The sequence below is a fragment of the Phasianus colchicus genome, chromosome 1 (genome assembly GCF_987193195.1).
Source record: "Phasianus colchicus chromosome 1, bPhaCol1.hap1.1, whole genome shotgun sequence".
NCBI classification, from domain to species: domain Eukaryota; kingdom Metazoa; phylum Chordata; class Aves; order Galliformes; family Phasianidae; genus Phasianus; species Phasianus colchicus.
Genome location: NC_143436.1, coordinates 11,091,479 through 11,118,706, shown reverse-complemented (window position 1 = coordinate 11,118,706; position 27,228 = coordinate 11,091,479). Strand labels below are relative to the sequence as shown.

At 35.7% G+C, this 27,228-nt stretch overlaps 1 protein-coding gene across 7 annotated transcripts in view; it reads right to left on the bottom strand.

Annotated features, from left to right (window-relative positions):
• CACNA2D1 (calcium voltage-gated channel auxiliary subunit alpha2delta 1) overlaps positions 1-27,228 on the bottom strand; it is a 359,292-nt gene that overhangs the window by 177,632 nt on the left and 154,432 nt on the right. The window lies entirely within an intron of this gene.

The following is a 27,228-nucleotide window of genomic DNA, read 5'->3' as shown; positions in this document are numbered from 1 at the left end:
GGTAATTTGAACTAAATTTCTGGTCCGAAAAGCTCAATGAACGTTTGCCACTGGAGAGTATCAAACATGCACCTAGAGGGCATTTTTCCAGTTTAATTTAGTTTGAAAGAAGACCAGTTTATATACTTAGCCCCACAGGAAGCAAATATGTCAGACAATCAGATGATTCCCTTTCAAACCAATCCTCCAAAAATTGTGAATTTTTCTAAAACACTTCTACATGGCTATTTTATTACAACTTTGAATAGAAAAGGTGCCAAACATAATGCTTGTTCTCCAGTTCTGCTGTAGGCAGTATCCCCAGTGCCTGCAGCCTTGAGGCAGGCACCCATTCTGGAAGAAAGAAACCATATGAATGCAGTTCACATGGACTCAATTATTTCCTGATTTTTGAGTAAGTGACTTTGAAAACTATATTACTTTACAGCTCAATAAAACTGTAAGTTTCTGGGTAGTTATGGTCTCTTTAACAGAATAGACTTCTTGTATCCACAAGGTAACTAGGCAACAAAATTCTTTACTGTGTAAGGATAACATAGGCCCAACAATCATTTTAATATTCATATCAATTCCTAAACAAAATGAACTAGTGGTCTAAGTCACCTTTTCAGTTCAGTCAACTGTCAATTCTTGTTAACAACCAAAAGGAGAGTGACCAGAAAGTTCATGGAAGCTCAGTTGGCGGAGCTGGTGCTGTCACAGTCTCATCTCAGGCCCAGTACAGCAGGGCAACCACCTTGTTATCTGACTGCATGAAGACACTCCATCTCACCCCTCTAACAACTAGTAGTTGACAACTTTCATAAAGCAAAATTTGACACCTTTTCCTTTTTTTTTTTTTTGTTTTCACTTACAATCATCTTGTCAAAAAATAATTATATGCTCTGCTACAAAAAAATAAGTGAACCTTCCCCCCTGTGTTTTACTGTCAATTCAAATGATTTTCAGCTAACAAAGTCAGTAGTATCTTACAGATACTCCCAACTAACTAGTACTACCTTCTGCAGTATCCAAACAGCACATTTACAAAAGAAAAACTGTAATATAACTCGATGCACTACACTGACACATAGTATAACTCTCCCTTGACCTCAATGGACAAATCCACTACTTCACATATCTACAGTATTGTCAGTTTTCTGATAATACAGTAGAATAATTTTGTATGTTTTGTTTCTTTACCCAATATAGCAAGTTCTGCATCCAAATTTGGTCTGTCCTGTATGAGTACAAGCTGATTAAATCATGTGTCACCAGACAGCAGCAAAGCAAGACATGATACTACATGGGTAAATAGCAGCAGCTAACTCTACTCTCTTTCTCTGCCTGCTTTCCTACCTTAATGAAAAAATAGCTATGTTCCTTGACTCAAAGACAAAAAATAAAATAAAAATAAATTTAAATCTTGATATCTGTCCTGTATTTTCCCTGAAACAGATCATCTTTTCCATCAACAATTCCCATAAATGCTATATGATTAATAGCCAGCATAATGCCTATTAGCCAGCACTAGAAGAAATCTGTAAATTGAGTGTTCACAAGAGTAAATCATTTGATATCCCAAAGTGGTGACAAATATTGTGTTTTCACCTTATATTCCTGCAAGAGAATGCTCCTGTAATTCTATAACCATGTGAGTTATTTATGTAAAAACAAAGATCAGTATACTACAGTACTCTAATTATCTAGCTCATCTTTAGCAGATAACTATCAATGCCTATGTGCAGGTTACCACAGGGGCACAGATCATGTAATAAAGTCATTTTCAAAAAGGCAGGCTTGTTGTTGCTTGTTTTCCTTTGTGGTTTTGTTTCTTGCTTTTTTCTTATTGAAGATAAATATTAGTTGATATGAAATTTGTGCATTCCAAAAGAACAGAGTCACTCTCTCGAGTAATATCTTTAATAAGGGAAGAGTATTAGAAATAGAATTTAAAGGAAAAAAAGTCTTATGAAACTAAGATTATCTCAGATTTTCATTTCTATGCAAGGAAAAATTCTACTACTATACATGGACTCTAATAACTGAGACATTCACCTTTCCACAGGGGGAGTGATTTGTTAACAGAAAGAGTAAGAAGTCAAGACTCCTGGGTCAAAAATGCAGAGATGGTGAAGCTAATTCAAATTACCTATGGCTTTTTCTGCAACAAAGAGACTAATTTTTCACGTATCTCAAAGCAGTCACGCCTGCTTGCTTTTAAGGTATGCAAATCTCAGGTCTCATCTTCCCCATTTGATGGAGGAGTCTCTGGAGAACACCAGAAGGGAAAAAAAACACCATGCTGACACCAGAAATGTCCCATTTATCATTCTCGTTCCACAAAGGTTTAATAAAAGAACACCTTCTTCAATACCATAGCCCACTGCAGCTTCCTATACATTTCTATATCAAATACTTAAACTTAGAAGCAAAAGATATACAGAACAGACCCTAGAAGAAACATGCAAAATAGTATATTAGGCTTCAATCATTTCTCATTCTGTGTCTTGTATGAATGCTGTAAAAGCAACAACTGTAAACAGTTTTCTGGCCTTGAATGAAGCTGTCTTTAATATCACACTTTTAAATAGAATTGAATTGATCACGTTGGAAAAGACCTTCAAGATCATCAAGATAGAAAGGATGACAAACCAAACATCACTAAAATGAGGTGAAGGAACAAAACTAAAATGCAACAATATTCTGGTTTACTTCAAGGTGTGAAAGCTCTATACAGTCTGCTGGAAAACAAGGATACTTGGATTATGTTTCAGTGATACTCAAATCTCTGAAATAATAAACAAACTGAGAAACCATGCCCAGGAATACAGAGCTGCAAACACAAACAAAATGCTGTAGCATATATTCCTATGCTTATGGAGGATGCCTGGCAGAGCTGTAACACGGCACTTATGGGAACAAAAGAGCTGACACTAGATTTAGCCAATGCAATTGATGTGCTAAGTGCTTGGAAACACTGTGATTAAACAATCATTCCTAGATGAAAAAGGTATTTCTATTTTATGTATTTCCATCAGTGAAAACTTCTTACTACCTTACTATTTTCTGAATATCAGTTTTCAAAGTCCATTATCTTTCAGAATACTTAGATTGTTAATAAGAGAACAATTATCCCTTGAAAGACAGACATTGCTCACAAATAAGTACTGTTGTTTTTTAAACAAACATTGAAGGAAATTGGGAGCTACTTGCTCCTAGGGTTTCCTTAGATCTTTCAAAGATAATCATTACCTTTAAAGCAAAACAATTTATTGTGAAATATATAGAAAGATGCAAGAACTATTTACTCCATCAGCCTGTGATCTTTCTTTTAACTTTCACAGGGATTACAAAAGATTATCAAAAACTACCCCCAAACCCAGCTGCCTGTCAATCTCAGAAATGACCGTTTTCAAAGGTCCTGTCCCTAGATTCCAAGCATTTGCTTCTATCTCTGAAAGACAGCCTTTGATGCAATACATAGGAAGAAAGAGACCTAAAGAATCTTTATCTGATCTGAAAAGATCAACTCCCTGGGCTTATTCATCTCCCAGCCTTTACTTCTATGCGTGTTATATCTTTATCTCTTCCTAGCCAGCAAAGAACTCTTTCAGCCAATAGCCTAATTACAATTATATTCAGCACAACAAATCAATCTTGTGTGCTTCCTACTCTCCTTTAAGTATTTTGCCTTGAAAATAACATTTGACTACCTTGATATATTAAGTTATTAGAAAACGTGCAAGCTTCAAGATATTCGACATCAATAGCCTGACACAGCTTTCTAAAGTACTGATACTTTCAAGGTTATTTTAATAAGAGAAACACACGGAGAGAATACACAATATTAGGCCTAAATAGAACTATATAGAAATTTGGAATTATCTTTAAGCCCTAACTTTTAAAATATGATCCAAGTACTCAATTCTGCTCTTGCATAAATGAGGTAAAACCCACAAGTGGCATCTACAACAGCAGTGTTAAACATGGTTTTCACATATGTATCTGAAACATAAATACTGTTCTTCTGTAGATGATTACAAACTGCACTTCACTTACAAGACAGAAGTACGGGAGGAAAAAGTCTGTCAGACTGGGATGTAGTACATGAAGTGCCAGTGGAAAACTAACACATTTCACTACAGCTTTAATGCAGACTGATATAAGTTTAAAGAATTATATTTTCACCTTGCTCAGCTGTTACATTCTATATTAAGCCAAGTAAGAACTCTTGCGCTCTTTATCATCGACATCGATGGAATTGAGTGCACCCTCAGCAAATTTCCTGATGACACCAAGCTGAGTGGTGCTGTTGATACAGTGGAAAGAAGGGATGCCATTCAGAGGGACCTCAGTAGACCTGAAAGGTGGGCCTGCGTGAATCTAATGAAGTTCAACACAGCAAAGTGCAAGGTTTTGCACTAGGGCCAGAGGAATCTCAGGTATCTATACAGACTGGAAGGAGCGGTCCTTCAGAGCAGCCCTGCAGAGAAGGACCTGGGGGTCTTGATTGATGAAAAACTTAACATGAGCCAGCAGTGTGCTCTTGTAGCTTGGAAAGCAAATGATATCCTGGGCTCCATCAGAAGAAGGGTGGCCAGCAGGGACAGGGAAGTAAGTGATTGTCCTTCTCAACTCTGCTCTTGTGAGGCCCCATCTGGAATACTGTGTAAAGGTCTGGAGCCCCCAGTACAAAAAAGACAGAGAACTGTTGAAGAGGGTCCAGAGGAGGACCACAGAGATGATCAGGGGACTGGCGCACCTCCCCTATGAAGACAGGCTGAGGGAACTGGGCTTGTTCAGCCTGGAGAAAAGAAGGCTGTGGGGTGACCTAATTGCAGCCTCTCAGTACCTAAAGGGAGCCTACAAACAGGAGGGGAGTCAACTCTTTGAAAGGGTAGATAACAGCAGGACAAGGGGAAATGGTTTTAAGTTGAGGGAGGGAAGATTTAGGTTGGATGTCAGTAGGAAGTTCTTTACTATGAGAGTGGTGAGGTGCTGGAACAGGCTGCCCAGAGAGGTTGTGGATGCCCCATCCCTGGAGGTGTTCAAGGCCAGATTGGATGGGGCCTTGGGCAGCCTGGTCTAGTATTAAATGGGGAGGTTGGTGGCCCTGCCTGTAGCAGGAGTTGGAGATTCATGATCCTTGAGGTCCCTTCCAACCCTGGCCATTCTGTGAAGAACAATTTTCTTTATCCTTAATTCAATTCCACTACCATTATTTGCATGGAGCAAATTATTATTATTATTTTTCTTTTAGTCAGCTTTAGTAATGAACTGGTCAAATATGAATTACTTTATTCATGAGTTTCCCATTCCTTTATTGTCTAAAAAAAATCACACATTTTGGCCCAAGGAGGACAGGATTTCAACAAGAAATATTTTCAAATCAGAAGGTCAATAGTCCTAAAGTCCTAAAGTGACCTTGGGAGCACTAAAGACATTAATACTAGATGAATAACATTTTTCTTGTCTTTATTTCTATACTCAGGAAGGGTGAGAGGGATTAATAGGATAGATTTGTAACTTTCCTGAATATATTTGGTATCTGACCTTCCTGACAAATTGGCATTCATAGTTATTGTCAGCACAAAATCTGATCTAGATTTGACAGAGATGCAGCCTTTAGCCTTGCTAAGATGGCTCCAACACTGAAATAATGTGTAAGTACAAATTACAAGACAGTAGCATAACACAAGAAACACATCATGGTTACTTCCTGAAATAACAAACAGACTTCTTATTTAAGTATCCTCTGACAGCTGCGAATGTAGAACTCCCATTCTTTGCAGAGTTTCAAGTGAGAAGTAAGAAATGTAAAAAAAAAAAAAAAAAAAAAAAAACAGTTTCAGGTTTGCTTTGAATTTTTGTTTTATATATATTTACTTTTAGTTTTTAAATTACGATTGCCCAATATTATTACTTAGTACTCTTAGTACTTCATCTTTGGTGTTACTTTGCAAGCCCATCTTAGTCGAAGATGTCATGTGTGGTATCACTGACTAAAAGTGTTTCTCTGCCCAAACCACTTTCAAATATCAAAAATCAAACTATGTATTGTTCTTGCTCATTGTTCTTGTGACTGTTTTATACAAGTCCTTTTCTAACTTGTGCAATGAACTGTGAAAGGTAATAATGTTTCTTTTCAGTTTTCTACGTGCAGCTATCATCCTCCAATATTGAAAAATACTGACTCTTTAAAGATACAGTACAACTAATTGCTGATTTTATCTGTAGAATAGTCATAACATATTGAAAATAAGACATAAATTAGAACAGCTGAATGCCTGGTGCTGCAAATAACTACATATGAGGAAGCAGCAAAATTAGAACAGAATATAAGAAATGAAAAAGAAGATTTTGTGAAAGTACCTTTATTTTCCTTAGTATTTAAATGCAAACAAGAACGCCACACAAAATCAAGAGAGGATAAGAGCAAACCAATTATTTTAGCACACATTTACTGCATATATAATGTATGTCTAATTTAAAACATTTTTATATCTACGACAGAGAAATAACGTATTGAAAAAATGAGCACACAGTAATGCAAGTGGTAATTGCATCATATTTTCTAGACTTCATCTGATTAAATGTGAGGTAAGTCATAAAGTGTTTGTATCTACACAGCATGTAACCAGCTGTATTATGCTTCAAAGTTGTTAGGCTCTCATACATTTGCTCAAGTAATCCTCCAGCAATTGCTTGAAAACTTAGGAGCTGACAGGATTCATGTAATGTTTAACAGCCTTTTTTTTTTTTTTTTTTTTTTTTTTTTGCCCCTGGAGCATCAAAGACAGAATACATTTATTCAAAACATGGCCAAATTTCCCTTTTCTATGTCTGGATTTTATTTTATGGTGGCTGACAGCAGGTGTTTGTTTTCTGCTCATCTCCAGCACGGTTTTATTTCATGTATTTATACTGCAGAGTCATGGCCTCTCCCTCACTCTAGCATCTGTTGTGCCAAATGATCACAGTCCTATCTATGGTCTGTTAATGAGAACATCTGAAGCATGTAAGGTCACAGACAAAGTGTGTTTTTAACTGATTTCACACATTCAGCATACATCTTGTATGATATATTTACTCCCCAGTGATTGTCTGGAGCCAGTTTTTCTTATCTCATAGGAAGGAACAAATGAGTCATATTCATAAGAAGAAAGGCCATATGAGAGGTCTGCTGATATTGTAAGCTTTGCCACTTTTCAAACAGATTAATGATCTAAATCTACAGATAATCTAATGCTATCAGCAAGTAACAATTTTTTTTTTAAAAGCTGTTTTTTTAAAAAGCTATACTCTGGACCACAGTTCAAAATAACAGCTCTTATTTTATCTTCCATTAACTCCCTACCAAAAGGGAGACCTAATAGTGACTAAAGTAGCCCTAAAAGAGGGCTAAAAGAAAGAAGTGGACAGGCCCTTTAACAGGGTCTCTTGTGATAGGATAAGGGCAAATGGGTTCAGGCTAAGGGAGGGAAAGATTTAAATTGGATATAAGGAAGAAGCTTTTTACAATAAGGGTGGTGAGGCACAGAAACAGGTTGTCCATAAAGCTGGTGGAAGCTGTGTCCTTGGAGACATTCATGGTCAGGCTGGATGAGGTTCTGAGCACCTGATCGAGCTGCAGGTATCCCTGTTCATTGCAGAGGGTTGGACTAGGTGACAAGGGTGATACAAAACAAACAATTTTATGATTCTATGATTAATAATAAGCTAAATTAGTAGAATTTTTGTCATCTAGAGCTGTGTTATAAAAAACTCATCTTTAATTTAAAAATAAACATAATTATTTAACACATTGCATGCTTGTTTAATGCATGTCAAGCAATTTCTGTTTTATTCACATAAGTGAAAATTTTATTTCAGACCTTTTAAATCAGTTTTTATTAAGATATGACCTCATATCTAACACGAAGTTTTCATGTTGGCTAAAAAGAAATCTAATAGAAAGAATTGTTTGTCTTACATTTACTTAGAAGATAATGCTTTAAAGGATTTCTATATCCTTAAAAATTGTAGTAAAAAACTTTCTTTTTGAGAAAACATTCTAGCCATCTTTATTCATGTTATTTAATTAAATGAGTGAAGAGTGATTCTCCACGCTGAAGTTTCACCTTTCTAGCTGATATGCAATTCCAAAGCAGATGGCTTAAAATAAATTTAGCCACTGGTCTGACTAAGATCAGAAATCGATTAGAAGCCAGATCTGACCTAGAATATGTGAGATTATAATACTACAGGTGAAGTTAATGCTTTATGACATGAATAATCATATTGATTTTAATAGCAAAAACTGGAACAAAGAGACCTAAACAAATGCATCACACATAGGAGTTTGGACATCTAAAACACTGTGCAGTCATCTGTCTCTGACAAAATTTTAATATACAAGAAGTCAAAAAGGTAAAAACCAATAGGCCATTTGGCACAGTAACATTTTTCCATGACATAAAAGCTGCTCTTCTCTAAAACATGAGATAGATAGAGCTTTTTTTCTTCACTTTCTTCCTTTGTCACATTACCCATATTAAAGCATGTAGCTACTGGCATCACATTATCCAGTGGAGAAAGCAAAACTAGCATAGTTCTAGCACTTCTAAAAGTGCTGGCAGTGTCTTTTATGTATACTCGAGTAGAATAAGATTTAGTAAGAAATTAAAAACGTTCAGTAATAATGAAATGTGCAGTTGATGTCAAACAATCTTTGATTCTGTCCTGAAAGAAGATCTCAGAGAAGCCAGTACTGTCCACTACTCAAAATCATAAAAAAAAAGGCACACATCTAAACTTCCAGGAAAGCAATATGGATGGGTAAGCAGCTAGCTAAGTGCACAACTGTTCATTGCTGCAGGAAGAATACTGCTATATGCCAGTCTGGAAAGTTACAGGTTTCCACTTCAATTTCAACTCTGTTGTTCATAATCATAACTTGCACAAAAGTGGTACAAAGCAAGAAGAAATACTACATCAGCCATCAGTGGGATAAATGAATGAAGTGCACAAACATTGCAGGAGAGCATCTTTCTGAGAACCAGAGAACATGACAAAACAAATCCAATCGTAACGAAGGACAGAGAGCCACAAGACTGACATCCATTACTGGAACACTGAGGAAATATCATGCAACTTTAATATGCTGCAAAATGTATGTACAAAGTATTCCTGTTCAGCTATTACTAAGTAGCAACAATTAACCCCGGAAATTCTCATCAGAAGGTTGAGAAGCAATACTTTGTTAATTCTACATTTTCCACAGTAACGGGAAGAGGGAGGGAAGGAGGAGGTTCAGTTTGCAAGCTTTGAGTACGTTTCTAGGATGTGTGGAATCAGGAGATTTGAGAAGCTGTGCAATATTATGACAGCTTGGTACTGCCAAAATGTTTCAGTAGACAGGAGGCTAAGACAGAGAAATACAGATAAAGGCATGAGGAAAATTGTCAGAAAAAGAGAGTAAGAAATAGATTGTCAAATTCACCTTGACATCTAGCAGTGACATTTTGCTAGAGTGGGTTATAGAATCAGTAAAAGACTACTCTTAGCATACAATTTATCCCTCTCATTTACAGAGGTTTCAAACCCTTAGAGCTTCTTATTACATTTTCACTCTAATAATTCATATGCCTTAAATGGAAGCTACATTAGTGCTATCTTTTTAAACAAGCTTGAAGGACACATGCTGAAACCATTAGACTGAAATTGCCTACTGCTCTGACAAATCACAAATTGCATAACACCACCAGCTACAGTTCACTGCCTGCCTTAGGAAACTCTTAGGATTCACAGCTGAGCTACAAACTTCACAGCCATAATTAGAAGATGACACATGCACTGAGTAGGCATGCCTTGTTACACTGCTTCTTCAACTGTAATACATGTATAGTTTTTAACCACACAGGGAGAAGTCAGAACTACACAAATTTATTTTAGAAATAGCCAAATTAATCCACTCCAGTGCAAGTGTTCTTAGAGTGCCACCTATGTAAATTTTTCCCTAAATTAAAGATGAAAATTCATCAACATAGATGTAGTTCAGTTCACAGCTCCTTCAAGATATTCTTATTAGGCTCCTAGTTAGAAACAAAAAATAACAACTGCTTAAAGCATATACATGCATCTAGCACAACTAAAATCTGAGTACAATTCAAATGAGGACAGAGGCAACTGAAATACACAAGCAGCTGAGTAATTTCAAGGGAAGAATGAGGAAAACGAAAACATCAAGTAAGCACATCCGTACTAAAGACAAGAGCACATTGATACAGTTTTCTATCACTTATGCAAGGAAACCAATGAAGTCAGTTATGTTTAAACGCAGGTTGAAACTGCAGTTGCATTTTGCCTCATCATTTTATAATTGAATCAAAAAGCAAATTTAACAGAATGTTGTTGTGTACAAAGTCAGTATGAGCACAATCAAGACTTCATTCAAATAACTGTTTATCTTTTTTTTCCTTTTCTTTTTCTTCCCCCTATTGTTTTAGAATTGGAGTATTCTACTAGTTAATGCAGTTCATAGAGGTAGAGTGCAACCATTTCAAGACGTGTAGTGAGTTCTGGACTTACTCAAACTTTGTGCATTGCAGAACACATATAGATGTAATGATTCTAAAAGAAAATCAGAAAGCTGGCAGTGCAGAATGGGGATAATACAGGAATAGCTGAAGAGACCAGTCAGCAGTCTCTTCTTTGGCTACATAATCAGAAACAGCTTTAAACTCTTTCAGAATTGTGTAGGTACTGACATTAAAAAAGAACAAAATATTATTCTTTCAACAAATAAGAGTGAACATTATCACTACTTCTTCTACGGAACAGGAGGAAATTATTTTATTTAAGACACATTCATAACCAAAACCAGTATGATAAGGTCCAAAGTAATCAATGATTTGTAATAAAAATGAGATAGCACTGAAGTCATCATTAGGATTTACAAAAATAGGATATGTGCAGCCTCATTTAAAATAAAATTAAGAACTTAAATGGTGAAACCATAAATTAAAGAAAATAAAAATATATTATCCTGGATTCCCAGACATATAAACTAGTATAAGTCTGAATTCACCTGATTAACACTACATTCAGAAGAATGAAACTACTTTAAGAACAACATCAAAAAACAGCTGAATAACAAATGTGACTTTAACAAGGCAAGACGGTGCATTAACATATTTGCAATTCAAGGAAAAAATGAAGCAGGCGGCAGGTGCTGAATAATCAACTGATCTGATCAACAGTCAATGAGTAAAAGCCAAGGAAATGTGTTATTGCTGGCAACAGCAGAAACAAATTGTACATAAAAACTGCATGCAATTTTAAGGCAATATTTCCATAATGGAAATAATTCTAGTCAAAATAAAAAGTGTTTAAACAGAGTCCTATAGAAAACTCAAGATGTGGAAAGGAATATGACCTTCTATGGACAATTCCCTTTTTTTAAATTTTTCTTTTCCAAGAAGCAATATGTCTGATATAATGAAGATGCTGGAAAGAGGTCAAAATCTCAACTGGTTTTGTATCTAGATTTGCACTGGGGTGTCATCATTGCTGAAAAATAGATCTCCCAAAGCAATCTCATATAGTCTGTGGCTCTAAAGGGATTGCAAGAAATAATATTTAGCTTTAAGATCTATTAATGTGCAAATCTTGTATTGTCAACTTTCATTCTTAAAATGGACTTGCAAGCAGCCAGAGGGTGCAACCAATAGCTATGGCAGTGAGGCATTATTACCAGGCCTAAAAATTATTATTTTCCTCCATATATTTTTTAAAAAAGCTTAAGAAATTACCACATACATTTAAAATTCATCATTTGTAAAGCAAATTGAACAAAGACAAATACATTTAGGACATCACTAAGATTCCTCAGTCCATCTTTCTGAAGTCCATATAATGCTTTACTTGTTCCTGGTAGCATAGTGAGGAGTAATTAGTCATGAAGACTGCTAGAGTCTTCAGAAATAAAGATTTGAAAATTGGCTTTACCCTCATCCTCTAACGATTTTAATAATAAAAAATCTCAGTACTCTTCACTTGCTCTTAAGTTATTACTTTACCTACATTGTGTTCTTTGGCTCCAAATGCACAGGTGCATCTATTCCTTGGAGTTTCTTTCTCTTGCTTTAACTCTTTACTACTTACTTCCAGACTCTAACCTGTAACCAGCTCCTCCAATTACAACATCACTTTTCTTGGTCAAATAATAAAAACTGATAATTCGACAGTTTTTGTCAGTAGTGACCTTCCAAATTTATTTGAAGTATTTTTCCTGAATGGATTATACAACTCCATTGCTCCATGGCTCTTCATTTTACTTCGCTATCTGTAACAGGCAACAAAAGCTGTCCCAATTCGGGGAATTTCATTTCATTTATTCTATTGCCAATTAACACAAACTTCTAATAAATTTGTTATTGTACTGGTGGCCACCTCTAATATAAAATATCTTCTGGCAGAGGTGGCCTCTTCTGACTGGCTCCAATTTGGGTGCCTGAGCAGTGGCCACTGCATCTGTTGCTGAGCCATCTGGAACTGGCTGCAAGCACCTCACCTAACAACACAGCAACACAGATTCTTCTCTTTCTTTCTCTTTCTCTGTGCTGCTTCTCTCCGTCTTTCTGTTCTACCCGTATAATTCCCTATCAATCTGAATAACCACTTTCAGATTTAATGTTCCATAAATCTGTCACCCTTATGAGAAACTATGTTTTTTCTGCCCAAAAAACTACTTTATCCTTTCATCTAATCTTAAATAATAATACAAATAAACAATACATAAGTTGATATAAATAAATAAATCATGATCCAAATCATCTTTATTTCTTTTTTTATTATAATGCTTCTTTTAAACTTTTCCAAATATGTCTAAAAATAGGTATTGCTCTCTCAGCCTCTTCTCTATTGGACTGGTTTGAATTTTACCTTTCAAACGCCGCCATGCAATACTTTTAAAAGCAATTCATGCTGTTTATTGATTTAATTCCTCTTCTAGAGAGGTCTATTTACTATTTTCTTATTCTCCAACAGAAAACTTTCAGATTTTAAGGTAAGTAACAGTCTAAAAATGAAAAGTAGTTGAACAGTGAATGTTTAAAAAACTGCTCTCTACCTCAGTCTGTTTAGTCTCTGTAATATCCTTCCTTGTCCTTTGAACATGTAAGAAACTCATCTCTTTTACGCTCCCAATCACTTCCCTACCATCAAATAACAGTATTGTCATAATATAGCTGGAAGGTTGTAAAGCAACAGTTCCTGGACTTATAAGAATAAAGCTTTTAGTGAATGTGAGGAATTCTTATCCAGATAGGATCAGATCCACCTAAGATATATAGGTATTAAGTATATCCACATAGCTAGCTAGTAAAAGATCTTAATTAGTATATTAGCATTTCAGCAAATGTATATATATATCTCAAGATATATAAGAAGATCCATAAGAACTTTTCCTTCAGGATGAAATGCTCACCCTTCATGTGTGGACTTCCATTATCTTCCCTGAGATTTCACTTCTGCTGCTCAGGCGTTGCATGTGAGAAATCTATAACTGGAGCTATTCTTCTCCTTGATTCAGTGATGATCAATAGTCATGCATTGCCTCAGCCATTATCTCTCTTCAGCATCTCTTGTCACGTCTATGTCATATGTCATATAAAACATTGATTCTTTCCTTCTGTGCATTCTTGTGATAATAAAGAAAATATGACTTGGTTCAGGGATACCATTAATGTATTAAGTGAGAGCTGTTTCACATTTCTGCACTTCTTAAAATCTTAGAAAATGGACCTGTATGTGAAAAAGAGTAGTCTTTTTCCAGTTCAAAACTCACAGCTTAAAAACTAATGTTGTGTAATGTCAGGGCTACAAAAGTACATTAAATCCATTCACAATCATTCTGAACTTCTGTTAAGAGTACTTCGTGTAAAAAGGAAAATAAGGTGGAGAGGTGAAATAATTTTTACCAAAGTCACACTGTATGTGAGATGCTCATATGGCCTAAATCCATTTGATTTATCGTTTGGGTGAATCCATCCAGTTTTCCTACCAGTTATTTCCCCTCTTTTTATGATTCTGCATATGACCTATAGTTGTGCTTAAAATCTATTTGATTGATGGGACTAGTGAGTAATACTAGTGTATAAAGTAAGCACTCAAATCGACTTTCAAATAATAATTTCTTTACTATTAAAAATAAAATAAAAAAGAGAGGCTTTGCTAGTGCTACCCTCTCAGGTGACACATTTAAGAGCTTCTACAAGCGATTTGGATTTATCAATGATGACTTCCACCTAAAGGTGTTTAATTAGGATGTCTCACACTTTTCAGTGCATGAAAATCTAATTGCCACCTTCTAGCTCAAAGAACACAATCAAAAAGCATTATCCCATCTCAAAATTTCTTAAGTATGTTCCTCACGTTACTTGCACTTCTGGTGTTATTTCTTTCTTTTTTTTTTTTTTTTTTTCAGTCTTCCATGCTTTTCTACTGTAAAAAAAACCATATATATTGAACTATACCAGCAAGTTTAGCACTTCCCAATAAGTATGTTTTCTTTTACTCCAGCTAGACATACTTAGAGAACATTGTCATCTTAATCAAACTGAGAACAGTAGGAAAAAAAAAAAAAAATACAGCAAAGCTAAGAAATAATAATAAAAAACAAATAGAGTTAAACCAGATAGATGTGTCAACAATGTCATAGTGCAAGAGTATCTGTGTATGTAAAAGCAAAAGATGGCAGTACCTTGGCAGACCGGAGATTTTTTATAGCTAAATTTGACCACAATTGACCTGAGCTGCACTTAAGAAAGCCTCATAGATCCTGCCCACAGGGAAGAGTTTCTTCTACATTTCTGTTAAACTGGCATGATGCATTGCAGAGACAATATTCAAAAGTCAAACTGAATCTTAAATAAAGAGACCTGAGCTGAAATCTGAAAGAGTTGGGCAGACTGTTAAAAGTTTGGAATCTTTGTGAAATCTTCAGAAAGCTCCTTTTAAGATATATCTTTATCTATCTATCTATCTATCTATCTATCTATCTATCTATCTATCTATCTATATATGTGTGTGTCTGTACATGTATTTAAATTCATTCAGCTTAGAAACACTGGAAAAAAAGGATAAATTAATTTCTGTAAGTGGAAAGGCAGGCTTATCAGGACTGTGTCCAGTTATTCTGCTCAAGACCAACTTCTACATCTAGATATGCATATTGTATTAATATGGATTGAAAGCGCAGCTTCATCTTTTACATCACTATAATGCTATAATGGGATGGAAGGCACCATGACAATAGTACGATGGCAAAGTCTTTGGCTGCAGCAAATGAGAATGAGCCTGAGTGCAGCAGCAGCAGATGCAGAAACAAAGGAAAAAAAGCTACTTCCATTTGGAATGCCCCATGTAGGAATGGATCTCCATCAAGAGAATGCCCTTGCCTCCACTGCCAACACCTAAAGGAGGTCTGGAAAGGGGTGGATTCTAACTCTACCACTTCCAGTCACTCAGGGAGCCCCTGAGCTCCCCTGGGATAGCTGTGCCTTTCCATCAGGTGCTCAATCACTGTTTCAGGCTGTGATTTAGCATTTCCACTGCAATCCCACAATGACTTTTGATTCATTATAAGTTAACATTCCCCTAAATTACTATAAAACAAATGCACTTGCATTTGAAATAGTAGTTTCAAGCAAATAAACTCTAAATTAAAGGTCCTATTAAATTACGTTACATTTAATTTATATTGAATTCTTTACCTACATCACATGGCCAGGTGGTTGTAACAAATTTGTACTTCAGGCATAAAGAATTCTGAACTAAGAAACTCACCTACAGTTTAGCAACATGAAGAATCTGGTGGTAAGTGACAACTTCTACCACTCTATCATATGCCTATACCGCTACTTGGAAATTTGGTTTATGAAAGAACATTCCTTGAAAGCTGAGCTGTTCAGTAAGGTTAATGAAGAGGTGAAAAGTAAAGAAAGTTTATTTTATTTAATACATTAAAATGGTACTTTGTGAAAGGGAAGGGAAGGGAAGGGAAGGGAAGGGAAGGGAAGGGAAGGGAAGGGAAGGGAAGGGAAGGGAAGGGAAGGGAAGGGAAGGGAAGGGAAGGGAAGGGAAGGGAAGGGAAGGGAAGGGAAGGGAAGGGAAGGGAAGGGAAGGGAAGGGAAGGGAAGGGAAGGGAAGGGAAGGGAAGGGAAGGGAAGGGAAGGGAAGGGAAGGGAAGGGAAGGGAAGCGAAGCGAAGGGAAGCGAAAGGGAACTCTAAGAAATATCAAGGAAGCTGACTTATTTTGTTGTTTTTGTTGTTTTTTTTTCCTACTCTTACTATTCTTCCCTTTGGAACTGGAAATATTAGCAGGTGCAGACAGATGACGTATCAGCCTCATATAACAAATAAGAAACAACACGAAAATGTAGCAGCCACCCGACCTGGCTTTTGGATACACACCTATGCCTTCCTGTTAACTCATCTCTGGATTGTATCAGCAAATCCACTGGTATTCAGACACAATCTACCCACATGATAGCATGCATCTAACCTCTCAAATGCCCAAAAGGCGCAAACAAAAGTGAAGAAATCAACCAACTTTGCCATCTCAAAATTTTCTGTAATTATAATTCAAAGAGAAGCTACATAAATGCAAACCTACTTGCTGATTCCTTCAAGTACACTGCTTTTATCAAACAAATACATAGAGGGTGCTGACATAAGCATTCAGATCACAACTTTGATTAATAATTTAAGAAGAAACAAAGGCAAAAAAAATGTCACTGATGTTCTGGGTGATTTTTGAATAAAAATGCTGTGGAAGGAAGATTTACTTAGTTTGTGCTTGAGTTTTACAGATGCAATACGCTTACTAAACAGAAGAATGTATCACTATATCATACATTTGACATCATATGTCAAACACTCGTATTTGCATAAGTCAGAGTTGTATCCTGAAATGTGCTCATCTTATTAGATTTCTATCTGAAATCTTTTTCAACATCTTTTGCTCTGAGTACTTCCTCAAGTAAAAAAAAAAAAAAAAAAAAGTACACTATATAATTAAACATAACATATATCCTTTTCAACACACCATGATTTGAGGCCCAAACATCTAATCCAGACAGATGATTGTTTACAATGGTGTAATGAGCTTGTGTTTCTGTTTTGTTCTATTTTGATTTGTTTTGCTCATAGGTTGCCCAGCTGATTATTTTGTATAAACAAACAAACAAACAAACAAACAAACAAACAAACAAACAAATATTTGTGCTTTTTGCCTCAAGGAAACATAAAGAGAAAGAAAAAAAAAGCACAATACAATTTTCAAAAGTAAACCCAATGCATTTAAATGAAAAAGAGCAGAAAGTAATCTTCATTTTCTGTGAAATTATCAAGAATTTTTAATAATTTCAAACAGCATTAGCCTAAATTTACTAAACTAATTCTCATGCCTAAAAGAAGACCAAGAGTTTCCTGAAATAAAAACATATCATAAAGAGAAACTACATGAAACTGTACTTTGGATGAAAAGGAAAAAATTTCTTTGGATGAAGCAGAGAGGTGGATTTGACCCAGACACCTCTGCACATTCAGAAGGTCATATCTCACTCTTTTTTCTACCTTTCTTTTCTGCAGTGACACAGTAATACCAAAGAAAGCCCTCTACGTCTAACAATGCAAAGTATTGCCCAGAATGGGAGGAAAGTATTTATTTTCTTTACCTCTTATTTTAAATGTGACTGAACTGGATTTGCTCATATTTGACAAAATATTCAGATGTAGGTACAATTCTATCTGGGAAGCACTGATACAAATCACAGAAGAGGAAAGGAGAAAACATTTGTATGCAACATTAAGATACAATTTTATTAGCCTTCTCATGCAATCTTGTATTTGACATTGCTCAACGTGTAGGGAATTTCTAATTCCAGATGTCTGAAGATTTTTTTTCTCATTATGTAAGGAGTCAAAAATCTTGATGTAGCTATAAGAAGGCATTATACAACTTTGACAGTCTTAGCTATAAATGGTTACAGTAACCATTTATCCTCTGACCATCGTTCTAATCTGTAATAGTAGACTGTGGACTACACATAAAATTACCTATACAATAAAATAACAAAAGAAAATGACATACTGCTCTTAGAAGCAAATTGTGATCTTCTGAAGGTTTTCTACTTAGCAATCAGTGGAATCAATTTAAGTAGTCTACAAACGTCCTTACATCAGTTAAAGAAAAGTGTGGGTTTTGTTTACTGAGTTATTTAATTTCATTTGTTTCCTAGAATTTCTAGTCAATTTGGAACAGTAAATATTTTGAAACGCTCATTTTGCCTATAATTAAATGCTTCACAGCATGCAAATAAAAGTCTTGTTAAATTGAATGTTTTCCCAGGCTGACATATTCATAACAATTAATTTTGTTCAGTGCATGGACATCTCTTCACACAAATCAACTCACTTATGTCATGCACAACTAGAAAGGAATTTACACTGCACAGACATATGTACGTACTTTTATTCTTAACCCATTTGCAGTAGTTAAAGAGCAAAATAGTAAATCTTTAAATCTTAAATTTAAATTTTAGTATTATTTCCCATCTTAGCATAAACCTAATCAAGTTTCCAAAACAAAATATTTTCCAATTTGGATTAGGAGGTTCTATTAGTTAATAATATCTGAAATGTTTTCAGAGATTGTTTGTAAGCATACGTGATTGTGTCAGAGAAATACTTCCTTCTAAGCAATCAAGTTGTCAGATTTGTTTTAAATAAGATCTACACAACACTACCAAAACCTGTTCATTCTTAACACAGATTTTGGTTTCTTTGCTTTTGTTGCTCATGGGAACAGCACTGATTGGATGATATCATGAATCCTAAGCAAATTCTGTTACTGATGCAAAACCTGTATAAATAGCATGGAGGAGGAAGGAAAGTAAGTCTAAGAAGTTGTAGCAAGAAGACAGTCATGTCATATCTGCTCCTAATACCCACTCCTGATCCAGGTAAATTCTGAAATCAGTGGGATTTAATAGACTGGTCCAAACATTTTATTTACCGTAAGCTTGAGATTTCACAGAACAACAAAAAGAGGAAGAAGTGTGAGCCCAGAGGAAGCTCTGCGTGTTAAACTTTTCCGACTACCTTGAAACACAGGAGATAAGTCGAGATTCCCTGTCCCCTGAATGGTGGATACTCTCTTGCTTGAGACAAAGCAGTCAAAATCATAGACTGAAAATAAAATATTATCAAACAGGGTAATCTTACTGATGTTAAATGTGAAATACTGAATTACTGTTCTAGGGGCAAGTCCACATCATCTAAAAGCTTAGTGTAAAGTACAAACTGTATGGAAACTTCAACACAAAATCTAATCTATACTACTGCTCTATACTACAGCAATATTATATTCTAGTTTAGAACTCTATCATCTCTAGGCATATAAAGATTTCAAGATGGTCACAGATTCAACAAATCTTCTGTGCTCATGTGTATACAGTGATGTTTTTATCTCAGATGATATATGTGTGCTAACAAAGCTATGACTGAGAGATTAAGTTCTCCAAAATACCCAGATTTGGCATTTAAAACTAGTACTATGGTCATCTTACAAACAAATAAATACTTCTATAAATATTCAAAGCATTCCTTAACAGTGTATGTTAGCAAACAGATCTGTGTAGTAAAGAATCCAATTATTTGCTCCTACAGCAAGTGCTCAATCTCATTATCAGTCATGGGACCCATTTCTGTGTACATACGACAGAATACACTGCAGAATTGGAGTGTAGCAATACAAGATAAACTTTTTATGCAGATGAAGCCTCTGCATACCAGAACAGAATAGAAATCCCTAAAGAATAAGAACTCAAACAGTATCATAGCACATCCTGAATTGTAGTTTAGATAATAGCCCAAAGTGAGATGAATTGATTTTCTGCAGTTGTTTAAATCTCATTACATATGCCCTATTTAATTTCCTCTCCATTTAAATTGATATGAAACATAAAAAATTCTGTAAATAATTCAGTGTGAAAAGCATACATGCTAATTAAAAGCTAAAACTTGAAACTAAAACATAATAAACACTTCTTTTCCTTTAAGAAATAGATAAGTTATTCTTTTTTCAATTTTGAAGCTGTCTTTTGAAGAGGCACAGAGTTTTTGTAGTATTTTTATAACAGACTGAAAAGTGCTTACAAAGCCTTCAGGTTTCATTTGCTTGATTTTATGTTTCTAGTAAAGATTTGGATTTTTTTAATGCTGTTTAGATTATAATAACATTAACAAAACTTTAATGTATTCTTAACCATGCAGAGTTATTTTCCATAATTACAAATTAATATAAAAATCATCATCATTATTAATTGTTCTCACTAATTATACCTTGAGCACTTAAATGCCACCTTTCAAGACATTACCGAGGTCAGATTTGCTGGCAGATGTAAGTGGGAAGGGTGGAGGGGGCAGGAGGAAGAGGGTGCATTAATGCAGCAGCACTTCCCAACAGCACATCCGTGTGCCTCAGACTCAGAAAAAATCCTCTCTTTTAACCCATGAATTGCACTGCTGTATACTTCATTTTTATGCCCAGTAAATCTTGAAACAGATATTTGTACAGCAAGAGCTGAAGCTTTTTCTTGGTCTTCAACAATTTTCAAGTAAAGATCTTCTGGAAAACATAATAAATCTAAGTACCATCCAATTAGCATCTTACATTCATCTCTATCTATTTTCAAAAAGAAGTATCCAAGTGAGTAACATCTGGATCTTGAGTAATACGATCTTATGTTAATCTGAAACCACACAATCTTTGTTTCCCACTTTTTTTTCAAAATTCCAAGCTTCCTTTTTATCCTTCAGTAGACTTGTTTGCAAACCCACGTCAAAACACATACTGTTCACATTCTTATTTTGTGCCACATATGGAGATATTCAAGTAATCAGTGCACAGTTTCAAACATTTTTGGTTATATTCCTACTGCTTGTATTCCTATTCTTTATTTGCTCAGTCATGAAATGTATTAATGAAAATCTCTTTTTGATATATGAAAAATGAGTCTAGTTTCTGGTTTCTCTCATTATTATTTCCAAGAAACAAGGAAATGCTTAAGTAACATTATTCCAAATATCATTATTCTTATTTAGCTTCCTCATTACAGAGAGTACCCTGGAGACAAAAGCTCTTCTTGAACCCTTATAGTCTATCGTCCAAACTATTTTCTGACTATTTATCTCACATGTATACACAGAAACTCGGGTATATAATCATCTAACTTATAAATCCAAATTGTATAGAACTTGGCAACACCATGACTTTATATTGTCAATTTCAGCCTTAGATCAGAAATGTGAGAAGAGACACCTACCTTTTTTTTTTTTTTTTATTTAGAGAAAGATTGCTTTGTAGCTTAATTAAAGAAGTTTGTGACAGTTCAGAAGATGAGAATTTGCTTCTCCTGCAAGGTCTGACAGCATTCTCAGCTTGAATGTCATAAAGCAACTAACGTAAGAAATTGTGTGATATTAAACCTTGGCCCCCAGCTTTGTAAAATTCAGTCTTCATTAGCCGTATTTTTTCCTTTATATCCACCAATTTATTGCATACAAATACAGGATTGCCAACTTAGCAACAGACTTTTAACTAAAATTTTGACGATACATAGTTATACAATGTCTTCTCTGAATGTAATGCCTCGTATTTTATGATGTTGGCCCACAACACCAAATGAGATGTTGGTGAGATAACAGTTGAGGTTGAACCACTGATATTCACTGACACCTGCTGAACATTTATGGAAACCAAACACGGGATGTGAGCATAGCGAGAGATGAGTGATGCATTTCAGCAGTGGTTACAAGGTGTCTTCTCCTGGGTAACTAGGGACAGGACTAGAGGGAATGGCCTCAAGTTGTGCCAGGGGAGATTTAGGTTGGATGTCAGGAAATACTTCCCAGAGTTCTCAGGCTCTGGAATGGGCTGCTCAAGGAGGTGGTGGAGTCACCTTTCCTGGAGCAGTTTAAGAAATGTTTAGGCGTTGCACTGAGGGATATAGTTTAGTGTATAGTTCAGTGGGAAATATTGGTGATATGTGGATGGTTGGACTAAATGATCTCAAATGTCTTTTCTAATCTTGGTGACCCTATGGTTCTATGATTCTATGACTCTATGACAGTGACAGTGGGCCACTTCCACTGGTGCAGATTTTTTTGAACGTGGCATGCAGGCTCTTGTCTATCACTGGTGAAAATGCATAGCCAATGGTGGTGACTATGTTGAAACTAGTGACTAGTGTTCGTAGCTGAGAATTTGCTCTGTCAAACAGTGTTGTTGTGTTCTTTGTGTCTGCTGTAGTTTCCAAGGAAATAAATAGGAGGCAATGATTTCAGATCAACCTATGTACCATCATGTGTGTGTATGTATATATAAGTATTTAAATATACTTTTAAAGAATGCCTACAGTAAGCTTAGCATCTATCATCAAACACCAAGAGAATTATTTTCACATGATAACCTTCTGTACTTCAGATTTAAACAAAGTATCTGTATCTGTTCATTAGGAATTCAGGTATAATCCAAGCAGGTTAGAATTTTTTCAATGATTTTTTGTGCATTGTCTTGGCTTAGGTGGTTTGTTGTGGGTTTTTTGTTTGTTTGTTTGTTTGTTTGTTTGTTTTAAATTTAAAAACAACTTTTTTTTTTTTTTTCTGAATGATGAACTTCAAATAAAAGTTTATCATTGTTGTCAAGAAATAGTTCCTTAGATACTTAAAAAAATTATTGGCTCAAATAAGAATTATAGCAAGAAAATTGAAAAAAAAAAGATAAAAAAAAGAAAAAGGGAAAAAGAAAAAAGAAGGAGAGGGGAAGAAAAATAAAATGGAAAAAAATGAAAGGGAAAAATAAAATAAGGGAAGTAAGTACAATGTAAGATGAAGTTAGTGTGGGTCAAGCTTATCTTTTAAATCAAAGAAAGCAAGAACTCAGATTCCTTAAAATCTCTATTAAGAGGCCAATGCAAAAGACTTCCTAAGACTCATTATGTGCAGAAAAATAGGGAAAAAGTGGTAAGTATGTGTATGATAGCAAGACTTAGATCTGAAAGTGATTTTTTATTTTGGTCAGGCTAAATAATACAATGTATTTTACACAGATTCTTGTATCACATCCTTCAGCGTAATGTAGTCAAAAGCTGTTTCTTCCCTCTGGCATGTATTACAGTAAAAAAATAGGAACCTCCATTCATCCTACTTTACATTAAATGAGAAGAGACATTTTTCACTAGTTTGTATGCAAAGAGTGTGTTTGCGTAAAATGTTAATCCCTCCAGGTGTGGCTAAGAATATTTTAAGGATACACTCTGGTGGCAATTGTGTCAGTTACTCCCAACTGTCCAAAAAGGATGCTGCAAATTAACTTTCGTACGGAATATGCAATTAATTGTACTCCCTTCTCTTTGTCTTCTACTCCAGCTAGTTGACATACAGAAACACTGAGAAAACAAACAATTTTTTTTTTTTTGCTTTATCTGTTCTCAATATGTTCTTGATTTTTTTCCTCCCAAATTCTGTGCTCATTTTGAATTTGCTGGCTGCTAAGGGATGATGCAAGCACTCTTTCTTTCTTTCTTTCCAGAAACAACAAAGGGAAATAATGCTACACACCAACCCTTTTTGGCATTATCAATCCCCATAACTCGGGTAACTAAAGATCTTTGTCTCTTGTCCTCTTTCAAGAGTCAATCTGAGAGCCATACCAAGTACTTAAACACCTGGCAAACCCTAGTGAAGTATGAAAGGTGGAGGCATCACCAGAACTAAATTTTACTGCATCACTAACACACTTTGTCATGGCACAGACATAGTGAATGAGAGTTTGCCTCTGCTCATTCCCTTGCTTCCCACACTTCTGTAAGAAAATAATTGGTAGCAAGTTGTCAGTCTGCTAGACACTGCAATTCTAGCCAGTCCTAAACTGTCAGCACAAGAAAGCAAAGAGTCTATCTTCCTTACTCTCTGCGCCTGCACAGTGTCATGAGCACTAGGAATTAGCCTTGCTTTAAATGCCAGACAGCACACAGACACACATGGCTGTCAGTAGAAATATATTCAAATGCTGCTGAATTTTTGCACAACATTCTCTTTTTGTAACATGCATGGATGGAGAAAGGAGACAGATTTAAAGTGAGATTAAATTCTAATAGATACACTATAATTGATTACTAATGATGTTTTTGTTTATCAGGAAAGCAAATGAAGATAAAAACCATAATGAATCCCCATCTCCTCCTGTATACAGTTTCTTGGTAGGAAAGCATTCAATGAAAATGAGAGATGGAAGCTGCTCAACAATGCTGAAGGCATGTTCTCTTGCTTCTTTTTATTCAGTGAAAGCTGTCAAAAATCCACATCCTCCGAGGTACTTGCATTTAGCACAGGGCCTTGTCGATTATTTATCGCAGAGAGCTCTGTCAGACTAGGATTAAGATGTCCTAAAATTCCCAAGAGGACAATTCATCATAACACAATATAGCGTGTGAATAATAGACATCCACAAAAGCCTCTGCTGACATGATGGCAGTGAATGATAGGTGAATTGAGGTCACAGAGTTGATGTGAAGACATTGGACATTGTATATTGAGGCTGTCAGTCAAGCCATTAGAAAAGGGAAAGTAGATGAATATGAAATAGCAAATGGACTGGCTTTTGTTTCCTTATTCCTCTCAGTTTGAAGCAGATCGGTACTAGAGCTTTCTGTGCCTGTGTACTTTTTAGAATGGCTGTTACTGCTCCCAGTCAAAGACAATATCCTGTAAGTGTACCAGTTATGGATTAATAAGGCCAAGTGTAGGCTTCTCTTTTGCTAGTGCTTATATCATTTATTTCCACCATTTTCACTTCCAAGATGCATATGAGGAGACAACAGAAGGAATCACTGCTCATAGCAAGACAGTGTATGTCACTATTTTACAACTGCTTTACTCAGTGCATTCCCTCCCCCTTCCAATTGTGTTTTTTTTTCTTTCTTTTTCCCTAGTAACAATATTCTTTATCTTACTTGCTCTATAGTACCAACAAAGACAGAAGTAAAGAAAATATTGCAAATACTACATACAAGCAGCTTGCAGGATGTGTCTGCTGCACCATCCCTGTCACCTTGCTTCAGCCACTTATGCACTTACTGGCATTATCTTTGATGTTAACAATATACTTACATACATATCTTGTTGCCGTTCTCTCTGCAACACTCGTTTTCCACCCCATAAGGTGCTGCTTTGCCAGCGAAACCGACCCCATACCAGGTCGGGGCCAAATGCTCACACAGACCCCAAGTATAGGTGAAGCAAAATGGCGTTTATTAAAATGTAGCAGGCACTTAAATATTCTCGTCCCGCTTTGTCTACACCCCTTGCATTCACGCTGTCCTATCGTGGGACAGCACCTGGCAAGCCCTGAGCATAGGGGACCTGACCCCGTCACACACCGTGTCCTCGCCACGCCTACTACAATATCTAGTGCATTAAAAAAATAAAATTGAATTAAAACAAAACAAAGGCAACATTGTGTTACTACACTGAACACAAAAATGAACACAAAAATTCTCCATGACTGATTTCTCAAAATGTGTCTTTCTTTCAAAAATGTCAGTAACCCAACCCACTGACTAGACCTCCTGTCTTCCATGCTACTGCAAATTCAGCATAATTCAGTATCAATCAAAACAGGCCCCAGCTTTGGCTTTTGCAGCTACCTTCCATTCAAACATTCCTTTATATCTATCTTACCAGAGCTTGCCTTCTCAATCCTTTTCCTGCCTGAAGATCCATTTCAGTGATCTCCACAGCTTTCAATCTTTTTGTACTTCAGCTGGCAGCACAAACACAGTACTGATGAGCCAGCATATTTTGCCAGAGCCAGACTTTAGCACGTTCTTTTCAACTTTCCAAACACTCATAATTCTCAAATTATGGCATAAGAACTCTTATTCATGTTGAGTTTTCAGAAATATTCAGAATAATTCTGAAATTTATTCTGAAATTCAGAATAAAGAACCATGTTAACTGCTCAGATAATCAGAGTTCTGTAAATCACACCTTGACATCTTTTTCTCCCTTGGTTAAATTCCAGTTTTGTGTCCTGGGGGAAAGACTCCAACGTATTCTGAGATTATAAAAAAATCTGTAAAATTCTGCCTTACTGAAAAGAAAAAAAAATAGATTTTTAATTTTCACTTCTTTTCTTGAATTTGTGTTGTTTTTAAGTACAGTTACAGTACAGTTTTAAAACGGAATATGTGATCAATATTTGAATGGTTCCATTCTGTTCCAGTCTCCCCAGGGCAGTGGTTAATGCCCAATGGAATTCAAGGAGCATTTGGAAATACTGTTTGAATTTTGGGTGGTCCTGTGTGGAGCCAGGAGTTAGACTTGATGATCCCTGTGGGTCTTTTCCAGTTCAAGATATTTCATTATTCTATGATTCAATCATGGTGAGTTGTTTTTACCACAATGATCAAGAAACAGATTTTTTGCTTGATTTATGTGACAACTATTTTGTGGGCAACCCCCCTCCCACAAAGTATTATATTTATTGATATCTACTTCTTTTTTCCTATGTCCCCTTTTGCAAATAGCATTTTAAAGTGAAGGATAGAATAATTTCAATTTCATCTTCTCCACATCATTCGTGAATTCATAGATTTCAGTTAGCCTGCCAGCATAACCTCCACAACAATCTCAGTCCCTTTATTTGTAAGCTGAAGAATGCAGAACTACACCATGTTCTTGATACAGTCTTTGTCTAAGTTTCACAGGAAAGTGTTTACAACCAAACATTACAAGTTTATCTTCCTAACATGCTATAATTGGCCATAGAAACATCATGAGAAAGCTCTGTCACTCCTTATCTGTCATACCTGAGAGTTCTCTACTTCAAATCATTCACTGTTTTGAAATAACTCTTGTGGGGGCTTTTTTTTTTTTTTTTTCAGAATAACATATACTCAAGCAGAAAATCAGTATTTAACTTTCAACCAGCTTCTATATGGCCCTACTTGAGCAGGGAGTTTTGATCAGATGGCATCCAGGGTGCCCTTCCAGCCTCCATACTTCTATGAAACCATAGAAGTATATACAACTCAGCTTCAGAATAAGATGTTTTGCTGTAAGTGTTAGATTCCAGTATTAAAAGAGTGCAGTCATCAATCCAGTCATCGGATTCTACACAAGACTTCAACTGAATGG